This window comes from Aplidium turbinatum, chromosome 4, assembly GCF_918807975.1.
Source record: "Aplidium turbinatum chromosome 4, kaAplTurb1.1, whole genome shotgun sequence".
In the NCBI taxonomy this organism is placed as follows: domain Eukaryota; kingdom Metazoa; phylum Chordata; class Ascidiacea; order Aplousobranchia; family Polyclinidae; genus Aplidium; species Aplidium turbinatum.
Window position 1 is genome coordinate 28,330,986 of NC_137475.1, and position 11,651 is coordinate 28,342,636.

Genomic DNA, 11,651 nt, shown 5'->3' on the forward strand with positions numbered 1-11,651 from the left:
AGGTTAGTTGACATCCGTGGGTAAAACACGTGTCTTCATAGTTGAGAACGCTGTGGGTTAGTGACTTCACACCCTCAATGGTAACATCATAACGGAATAAATTGAAAGGCGGTATGCAGTTGAAACAATTTACTGAGCTGCGAGCAGTTAAAACAATTTAGGGTCGTTAGATGATCCCGCAATACCGGATTACAATCCCGATAAAGCATTTAATGCGTGGTACAACGATTCTATTGCAGGATGTCGCCCAGACTTCAACAACGCTAAGTGATCATTTTAACATTGTTGTAAGTTTAATGCTATTTACTTGTGCTATCGTTATTGTATTTTGGCCTCCAAGCACGCAGATTTGGCGCCGAGAAGAAGCTCTCGGTAGGCCATGATGGCTGCCGAAAAAAAAAACACGAGTTTTAAGGCCTGCGTTGAAACTGAGAAACATTCACAGAACCCCTTCGATACGTTGCATTTTTAAGATTATGCATTTTTAAGATAATGTATTCAGACGTTGAATCAATGTACAAATGAACTGTTAGGCTAAATGGGTTCTTGGAACAAATCGAAGAGCTTCTGTGAATGTTTCCCAGTTTCAACGTATCCTAGTCAGCAAAGTTCTCTTTTCTACACGATTTCAACGTTTAGCGACGTTAAAACGATGTAAAAACGGCAATTTCTGCTGGTTGGGATAACCAGGCTACGGTACCCGATAATTTCCTTTCAATCCAAGCTGTAGGCCACACATTTGTTGATCCAAACTAATCATTTTAACTATTCAAAAGTAACTTATAGACATTAAACATGATTTTTTTTTTGTAACATTGTCTTTTTTTTATTTTCCCTTCATTTCTTAAATTTTTCTGAAGGTGTTGCGACCATGCCAAATTTCTTTCAACTCAATAACTTACTTCGGTCATAAGCACGTTTTAACGTTCGCGCTTTGTCGCTTCTACCTTTGCTATGTTGACGTGTATTGTTTTTCATATGATGGTTAGAAATAAAAACAACTGAACTGAACTGACATAACGAATTTTAATTTAATAGTTCAAACATTTTATTTTTATTCTTTTCTGCACGATATCAACGTTTAACGATGTAAAAACGGCAATTATAATTAGGTAGGCTACGGTACCCGATAATTCCCTTTAAAAATAAAATTTCAAAAACTCGCCGAAAAGGGCACTCGCCGAAAAAGGCTCTCGCCGAATAGGGAACTCGCCGAATCGGATTAGCCGAATCGGACTCGCCGAATCGGACTCGCCGAATAGTAGCAGGCCCTTGATCCTTATATCCAGGGCCGTTGAGAAGATGTTTTGGGCCCGGAAGCAACAAGATCCTTGGAGTCAAATTAATACATTCATAAGAAAAACGCACTGTATCCAAAAAACACGTCATGGTTTCTTCATGTTTCCGGGACCCCTGAAAATGTTCCGGGCCTTTAAAATTATCCCGGGCCGTGGTCCAAAGGTACATCCTGGACCTCCACTTATTCAATCCATATGGTATATTATGATCAATGGATGTACGATCCATTGATGCTTGTAGTGAGTAACCGTAACATGTATATCGCTGTGAATGCAGCAAACACGATTATGTTCGTATTTACTTCGCGCTTTTACGCATGCGCGTAAAAGTTTACAATTTGTAATGTACACATATTGTAAACGACAATTTTATCGTATTTTGTGGTAAAGAATGAAGCAGAAAGACTATTTTCGGCTATCTTGCAACATGTTGGGGAGTTTGCCAAACACAAGAAACGACGTGAGTAGCCTACATTATAAGTAGAGTTGCCATATTTTTATCACAAAACCGAGGACGAATTTTTAATGAAATTGATCACCAGCTAGCCTACTTGTTGATTTGCATCGTCTGTATTTTTATGAAGAAAATTATAACAACAGTAAACATGCAAAAAATAGCTGCAAAGCGAGTTTAATAAAGAAGGACAGAAAAAATAACTACAAGAATGCACTAAATTGATTTTAACGTTTTCAAGTTTTTGGCAACAGATTTCATGGTATTATTTTCACAACTGATAAATACTTTTTCAAGCTTTCTGAGTGCTGTATATTTTATTTTAATTGATTAAAATGCAAAAAACGAGACATTTGGGCATTTCGCAATGCCATCAATAAAAAAAAAATATTTCGTATTGTGAAGTTACAATTCTATGGTAGCTATTAACTTGCCAAAGCGTATTTATCTTTCATGCTTAAGTAGCTTTCTAAACATTTAAATAAGCTTTACAGAAAGGAAACAACTTATATATATATAATTCAAGTATCGTTCTTCTTCAATCGGCTACTTGATTTGTTGTTAAGAACAGTGGCTCCGAGAGGGGGGAGAAGTCGGGCCAGTTTCCCCCCTAGCAAAACATTGTAAAGGAAAAACGAGTAGTTTTTTGTTTTTGCACTTTTGAGGGGGCCCATTTTTAGTACTAAAGTAAAAATGTACTAACTAAATAATCAACAAATTCTTAAATGAAGTGCATAGTTCCAAGTATTTCTCAATCATTGTAAATGTCACTCTCGATGCTTCTCATCAAGAACAAATCATTTTCGTGTTAAGGTAGGCGATGTTGAACAGCTTCAAGACGTAAAATCTGAAGCTGAAATGATTTCTGTATCACTGAACGGTTTCGATTGTATTGATAGTGTCAACTTGAAAACTGGTGCTGTTTTAGCTAAGCGGGAACTATTTTTGCTTGACAACTGAACCTTAACTTCAAAATCTGCGTTGGCTAGGCGTAGGATGTTGTATGCAACATAAGTTATCTGAGAAAGTTAAAGGTATCAGTCCAAGCACGATTAAAGAAAGAAAATCCTGTATATTTTTTGTTTATGGATCATCATAATCATCATCAGTCATCATCTCCGCCTGCAGCAGATTGCGCATCAACATGAGTTATTTGCTTCCAAGAGTGGCGATTTTGAGCCAATTCGCCCAGTGTCGTCAAATTAAGTCCGGTCCATGATTGAATGTTGTCTTGCCATCGTTTTGGTTGTCTGCCAGGTTTTCTTTTTCCTTCTACTTTGCCTTCTGTGCAAACTTTGCTGATTCCGAATTGTGATCTTTTAGTGTGGCCGAACAGTTTTAAAACTTTTGATTTTATTAACTTATTGCTGCAATTGGATATAATTTTGTCATAGTTAAAAGATCTTCTGTTTTCGTGTGGTCAAGTAGCCTATAGCCTTTTGTTGGTCATGCTTCTCATGATGTGATTTTGGAAGGTAGTGAGTTTTTTCTTTATTTGAGTTTTTTGTTTATGGATGTTGTTGCTTAAATCTAGTTGGATTTCATTATGTTGCCTACAGACAGCGTTATTCAAATGTCTTATCATTTTGAAGTAATTGATTATATCTGTAAGCTAGTGGCATCTTTAAAGTTATAGCCCAGTCAGAGGAAAAATTCTGAAAAATCTAAAGAAGCTGTCCTATCATCTTGCAAAGAAAATTTACTTCGAGAGGGTAATCAAGGCGTGGTGCAGTCAAACCCAATGCTTTGCATTACCCTTTTGCAATTGAAGACCAACAAGAGCTTGATCGGAAGCTGAGTCAATGCTAAAGTAGCCTACAACTAGCAGTTTTAAATTTGTGACTGCTTTGCATTATGTGGATTACGGTCCTAAACAAGATTCACTGATGAATTTAATGAACTTGAAAGAAGATGTAATCTAAGAAAAAGCTGAGAAGAGTAGGCTACTACTCGCAAGCTAAATTTGCAGTGGCAATTATAAATTTAGAAGAAAACGGTTTTAGGACAAAAATTTAAAATTGACAGGAATTGACAGGAAATTTAAAAGGACAGAACGCTTTTATAACTCCACTTAACTAGCTGAATCATTCGAAGGAAATGTATTCTACCGTGCATTGCAAAGCATTCGATAGTTGTTGGAATTGACAAATGTATCAACAAACTCAAACTTATCGTCGATGAGTTTGAAGTTCCATGAAAATTTCATCGTATGTCTGTTGTGCAGTTGCGGGCATGTGGGACAAATTTAAACCATTTGTAAGCTACAACAATGACATTTTTTAAGACATTTTGGATGAGTTGGTACTTTTGACAGAAAACCACACAGCAAACTTCAGCTGCAAACCAGAACGAACCACCCCATAATCTCTACACAAGAAATCATTGATTGCAACTTTCGAAAGGTTTTTCCAAATAGTTTTGTTATGATTTTTTTTTGTGTTCCAGTAGCTACCTCCAACGGTTGCGCTTTGAGAAAGTGGTTTTAGCTATATTATTGAAATTAGTAATGAATTGTTTGCGCTCCAGTAGGCCTATGAGTGACTCAAAACCGATTGAAAATCCTAACTATATACATGTTGGGCATCAATTCAGATGTCGCAAAATTTTATTATTTGATGCTGGGATCCGTAACTTTGCATTGCAAAAAGTCCAAAAAGGGTTGAATTAAATCAGGGATGTCCAAAGTCCGGCCAGCGGGCCAACTCCGGCCAACGAGACGTTTTTGTATGGCCCGCGCCTGTTGTTGTACAATGTGTTATTTTTGGCCTGCAGACACACAAAAATCATATAAATTCAACCTGCAGCTTTAAGAAAAATTATTGTGGCTGTTGGCCCGCAAACACTTATTATCAAATCTGGCTCGCGTGGGAAAAAGTTTGGACACTCCTGAATTAAATGCTTGGTTGAACTATTTTCGTTGCCTGTAGGCCTATTGTGTGTTTACAAAGCTTTCTAGACAAAATAGTTAGCTCCAATGGCATTTTTGCTGCAAGTGTAATCCAGTGATTAAGTATTGATGATTTTTACATTGAACGAAGTTCTTTTCATGTTGAGAAAAGTAGGTTAATTTCAGCTTAACACGAACATGCAACGCAATATTTGCTAAAAAATATTATGGGGGCCCATTTTTCGTATTGTTTCCCGACCAGTGCTGACTTCTCTCGGAGGCCCTGGTTAAGAAACGGTTGTTTTGAAATAAACAAATGAAATCATCGTTTGAGACATAAAGAATAGGCTTTGGTAATTTCCTTTATTGTGTTGCCACAACGCGTTGACGTGTTGTTTGTAGTTGTGATTTACTCTGGTTGCCTGCATGGCAACAACAGTGGTAAAAATAAAGATTTCAAAGCAAAGCGCTACCTTTGTTGCTATACCTCAATATCTAGGGGTAAGTTTGGATTCAGAATGTGAGACAAAGTTGCCGCATGCCATTTGTTTGATGGGGACATTTAGTTAGATTAGAAACAAGAGCTATAGGCAGCACAAGAAAGGCAAGACCAATGATAACAGCAACAACATAAATTAGTAGGTAGCCTACAGTACAACGCAAAGCACAAAAAGAACGTAATACGGAATACAACTTAAGCATAAAATGTCCTCCTTCAGCATACAAATGCTTCTTGAGGCTGCGAACTACCATGAAATTACCAATATTTTAATTTGATGTAGTTGATTACTATGTTTTTTTCCTGGCAGAGACAGTGTTGCTGGAAAACGTTCAGTTTTAAAAATCACAACAATTACGGAAATTGTTTATTAGTTTCAGGTTTTTATCAATCATCCATTGATATCATATCAAAGCATATAGCATGACGCGTAATATTCTTAAGTTTGTTGCACTGACAAGTTTAAGCTCGTTAATTTTAACGATAATCTCTTTGGCAAGCCCGTCATGGGGAAAGAATATAGAAACAAGATTTTCTACTGGATTATTTCGATACTGCAACACATCACTGTGCTTTTCGTATACTCAAAGTGAGTTGCTAAAAATAGCACATATTGTTAACTTTAATCTCATTTTAGACAAGTGAACAGCTGAGGCTAATTAGGCTACACAACACCCAGTTCTTTAAACTCTTTCGTTGAAAATTGTTTTCTTGGAAAGACATTTTTGTAGTGTTTTTCGACAAGTTCTAATTTTTCTAGGAAGTCTGGGGTAAGGCTAACCATGTTCTTTCTTTAACCAACATTAAAAAAATTGCTGTAGGCTAATCTATTGACTAAGCTCAGCATCAATAAGTCCCTTCCTCTCGACAAGGGTTGGACGCAATGAAGCGCTAAGTTTCTCTGTTGTGAGATTTTTTATTGCAGTTTTGTAATCAAGTCCTGCTTACCAGTCTTTACTAATACCATTAGTCCATATTCTTGGTGATATACCTCTATTTCGTTTCCCATTCATATTTTCTTAATTTTATTTTACGCCCCGTTAGCTCAGTGGTTACGCGCCCGGATCAACATCATGCGGCGCTGGTTGGACTTTCGGGGTGTGCGCTTGAGCAACGCACTTTCAGGACTGCTCTCCATTCAGCTGCACCTAGTGAATGGAATAATTCCATTAGGGCATAAATTCATCACCCTTTGGAAAAATATACTGTTGTAGATATCCGATCCAGCACTACCTAGCCTACTTAATTTTAATGTGTTAGGCCACTATTTTTTAACTTAATATGCCTAGGCACATCTTTGTTCGATCTTGTGTAGCTTGCTTTCATTGCTCTATTCATTTTACAGGGGAAAGAGGAGGAGCACTTTTAGCAACAAGTTTTTTTTTAGGTTTTGCAATTTTTGGCAGTGGATTTGCATTTTTTTTTGCGGCTTTATTCTCCATGGATAAAACCAGCTGGGACTTAAAGTTTACATCAACGGCTTTAGGCGCAACTCACGCTGCAACATGTGAGACTTGTTAACTAGGCCTATATAGATTAGAACAGTGGTTCTTAAACTGGGGGGCACGCCCCCCTTGGGGGCGTGTGAGGCTCACAAGGGGGGGGGGGCAAGAAATTGAAAAAGTCTGTATGAATTATAACTAAACATATCTTCACAACGACGCTGGACAGTCGATTGTTGAAGATGAAACTTTGTGTTACAGTGGCACAGTGTTTGCAGAGCGTGTTGTCACATCTCGCATTCTTTGTGATGTTTTAGACCAGGGGTCACCAAACTTTTTTCTCTGAAGGCCGGATTGCTGCGAGATTAACAGCTGCGGGTCAGATGCAAATTGCAAAAAAATATACAACTATTTAGAATTTCCATTGACTTGAATTGAGCACAATAAATAACAAAGTCAGTGGTGGAATAGCAAAGTTGTGATGAAAATCGAAAGGTTGCTAGAAAATTTATCCCCTGCTGTGATACACTACAAAAATACTCTTCTTTTCATTTTTCTTTAAACACCCGACACTCAAAATCTACTTTTATTTTTTTAGTAGTCATTTTAAAGAGTAAAGTATACAACACAACCTAAAAGTTAATTATTTAGTACTGGTACTGTCCAAATCCTTCCTTCTGCTAATGATGTGTAGTCTGGCTGGTATGATTTGCCTAAAGCAGGGGTTCTTAACCGGGGATAAATTTACTGAATCATAAATTAAAGCAAACTTCATTTTTTCAGATTAAAAAGCTGGTACTGTTGCACTTGATTTTGATTCAAATTTATGCTTAATGTAAGTTTTCGTCTTTTTCTTTTATCTCCACGCAAGTAGACTACCAGTTTCATTTCAGCAGCGTATGTGTGCTACATTTTTACTGTACACAATCTAATTAGGACTTCGACCAGAATATTTGAAAGCAGTAGGCTATTGCAGGCTTTGAAGCATGTGGTTGAATGTGTGAATTTTATCAGGCACGTGCTCTTAATCATCGTCTTTTCAAAGTGGTTTGTGATCAGATGGGATCAGAACACTCTGTTCTCCTTTATCACACCGAAGTTCGGTGGCTCTCTAGGGTTTTTGCTTTGTCTCGAGTTTTCGAACTGCATGGCGAAATCGAGATTTTTCTTCGAGAACGCAAATCCCCGTTGAGTACGCACTTTGGCGACAACAATTTATTGGTGCATTGGCTTACTTGACAAACATTTTTTCAAGTTTGAACCAACTCAATATGCAAATGCAAAGAAAAAATGTTACCATTGTAGATGTACATGATAAAATTCAGGGCTTTCAGACAAAATTAGATCTGTGGAATAGAAGAGTTCAAAAAGGAACTTACACTAATTTTCCAACATTTGATGATTAGAAAGTCAATAGAAGTCGCAACGAGATTTCCGACCTCGAAGTCGAAATATGCCAGCAGCTTGCCGCCTTAAAAAGAACTTTGACGCTTACTTCGAAGGTGAAAGTTTTAACGGTAGCCTACTGCTCTTTGGATAACTCATCCCTTCGAAGCCAAGTTAGAAAGTATTGCTGACGATGATCTTTGCAAAGATGAATTGATTGATCTTCAATGTTCAACAACGCTTTGTTCCAAATTCTTATCTTGCAATGGTGACTTTTCCAAGTTTTGGTGTGGATTAGTCGAAGAGTTTCCTACGCTGACTAAGCGTGCATTTGAAGCTTTTATACCTTTTCCAACTACTTATCTATGTGAAGTAGGGTTCTCTTCTTTGTTGACTATTCAAACAAAACATCGATTTCACTTAGCCTAGTTCCCAAAGACGACATGCGAGTAGCTCTTTCAACGACTGTTCCAAGAATCTCCAAAATTGTTCGTGGAAAGCAAGCACAAAAGTCATTTGAGTAGACATTATTTTTCACAGGACCCAGTCAAAAACAATCGTGTCTTCGGCAAATAAACAGCTTGTTTTTGATATTTGCCAAGGTAAATCCAGACAAAAAAAAGGATTAAAATTCAATGAAAATGAAGGGGTGTACCAGCAAACATCTATAGGATTGGCCCATGATACTAGAGAAGGATCCACAGAGGATACAAACTGATATGAATGAATCAACAAGTGAATAAAAAAATAACAGTTAACCTCTCAAGTACATGTAGCTCCACACAAAGTGAAATTTCCATGCCTTTTAACTCTTTTTTATTTCTTTAAAAGTAATGTCTAAAAAGACATTATTGATCCAAAAATAATGTCTAAAAAGACATTATGAAAAGTAACTACGGACAAAGGCCAGTGTTTCGATCTTCCGATCTCTTCAGTGTAGTAAATTGAAAGTGGAAAGTTGTCTTGAAGGTGTTGGTTGAGATGATGATTTGAAACTTAAGAAAATAAATCAATAGTTTTTTTTCAAGTCTAAACCTTAAACCATTTGACCAGTTCACCAACCGGTTCCACAACATAAATTACCAAACGAATTTGTTAAATTAGTTCACCAAACGGTTCCACCGGTTCCACAACATAAATTATACTAAGAAAATTTTTGAAATACTATTGTGAGTGTTAACCTGGTCAAATGGTTTAAGGTTTAGACTTGAAAAAAAACTATTGATTTATTTTCTTAATGATTGCTTTCTGTGTTAGGTTGATCGCCCATTTGAGGAAGTGTCATAGTACCTGATCACCTTTACCAGTTAGTTTTTCTCACTTTTGATTTGAAACTTGAGTGATTGTTGTGAGACGATGAGACTGGATTTAATTTTTAATTTCGGACTTCAACGAAACGTAATTTTACCGCCATTTAGAAGGTGTGATTTTTTTGAAAGAATTTGTGCTAAGAAATGACAGGAATTTGTTAAAAATAAAAACTAGAAAAAAAGACAAGAATTTGCAACTGAGCTAGGACATAACAATCATCTGAGATGGATCTAAAATGCAAGAAATTAGATACTAGCGGCACATATAAGTATTAAAATTCGAAGAAAATGAAGGGGTGTACCAGCAAACATCTATAGGATTGGCCCATGATACTAGAGAAGGATCCACAGAGGATACAAACTGATATGAATGAATGAACAAGTGAATCAACAAGTGAATGAATCAACAAGTGAAAAAAAAGGATGTTTTGCATTTCTTCGCATGGTTGACTGGGCACGATGACATCACAAGGAGCCACCAAAGCGGTGGAGTAAAATTTTACTTTTTTCATTCGGCAAGGGGTAAACGAGACAAAAAAGGTCGAGAACCCCTGGCCTAAAGTCTTAAACAGAGATATCGCACTGATGAAACATTGGTGTTTTGAACAACAAAGTTTGTAATGTCAAAGAAACAATATGGAAAAATCATTAGCAGGTTGCGTGTAGCTCAACAGCAACGTCTATTTCCGCAGCACGTGGCGGGCCGGATAAAATCAGTTCGCGGGCCGGAACCGGCCCGCGGGTCGTAGTTTGGTGACCTCTGTTTTAGACGTTGCTAAATGTTTGCGCGACACCTTAACTCTCGTAACACAACGGCTTTCTGACACAGCAGCCTCGAGCTTTAGTTGTAATAAAAATGGCAACGACTGACCAACAAGTGACAGAGGCTAGAAGTACAACAGTGTTCCAGACAATTGTTCACCAAATCAAACGTCATATAAAACCGTTCAGGTCTACTGACTCTTAGCGTATTACGTAATGGAATATTTCTAAAAAATGAGCAGATTGCACCATCGTTTGCAAGACCTGTAAAACATTGCAGCTGCAGCATAACATTACATCATCGTTAAATCTTTAATTACAAAACAGGTGTAAGCCAAACTTGAACAGGTGCTTGAATAGCTTATCATTATTACGTCACATAAGTTGCTTACGTGCGTTTGAAATATTGCAATCTATTCTCGTCATTCTTAAAATTGTTGCTTGAAAGTTGGTCGCATATTTAACTGTTTTGCTTAGTGCTTGCCAGCTGGACGAAATTTCCGTCTTTATCCAAGTAATTTGCATTGTAGTGACAAGTTTAGTGGTGTATCGCGTTGCACTCCAATTTCGACAGCCAGTGGGTTATTTTTTACAGAAATAAAACTCTCGAATAGACGTTTTCAGAAGAGTGTTTCTTTTCGGTCATTACATTCAGACAAACGGATCCGGGAACTTTATGTTACAATTTTCCCACGAAGAGATTATGGTTTACCGCTGTGACCAAACAGTATCCCCAACTCTACAATAGTACCATGCAAAAACTATTTTTTTAATTTTAACATTGATTTAATTAGGTATATTTTTAATTAATCAGTTCTATTAACATAAAATGAGTGGGGAAAAAGAGAAAGTATAACAAAAACTGTCTGAAGTTTGGCTTTATAGGTGTCATAGTAAATGACCAAGTTGCTCACCACAATGCGTCATATGTTTTTAAAATCTGAGCAACTACGGTTTGAGACAAATTCGTTCGCAGCGCCATCTTGAAAAAAAAACACCTTGACCACCAAAGTAAACTTTTAGCTTTTTTCCAATGCAAGAAACACTGTTTTAAAAAAATGAAGATTGCAAGAAGCGAGTGCTTTCGCCAATCGTCATCGGCGGCATTTGGCATCGTCGAGTTGACCTACCTCGTGGACATTTTCGAAGCCCTAATTTAAACCTGCTCCTGCAGGGCAAGAATACTAACCGCATCAAAGATTATGATGCCATCCAGGCTTTCATAGCAAAACTGGGGCTGTGGCATCGTAAAGTTCAAAAGGGAAACGCAGCTTCATTTTCCAACCTTGATTCTGTCCTTGAGAAAAAACAAATTGAACTGAAGGGCAAGCTTAAGTTCGAATTGAAGTACCACCTTCAACTTTGGAAACAAGAACTTGAACGCTATTTTCCAGACTTGGGGGACACCGAACTTCCAGAATGGCAGATGACAAGAAATCCTTTTTGCTTAAATGAGAAAATTCTTCCCGACAATTTACAAGAGGAATTCTTGAAGCTAAAATGAAATTCTACTGCAAGGGACAACCTTGAAGCAATGCCACCAGCAGAGTTCTGGGAGAAATATGTGCACATTTACAAGAGTGTGGGTGCTGTGGCTATACGCACACTTCTTC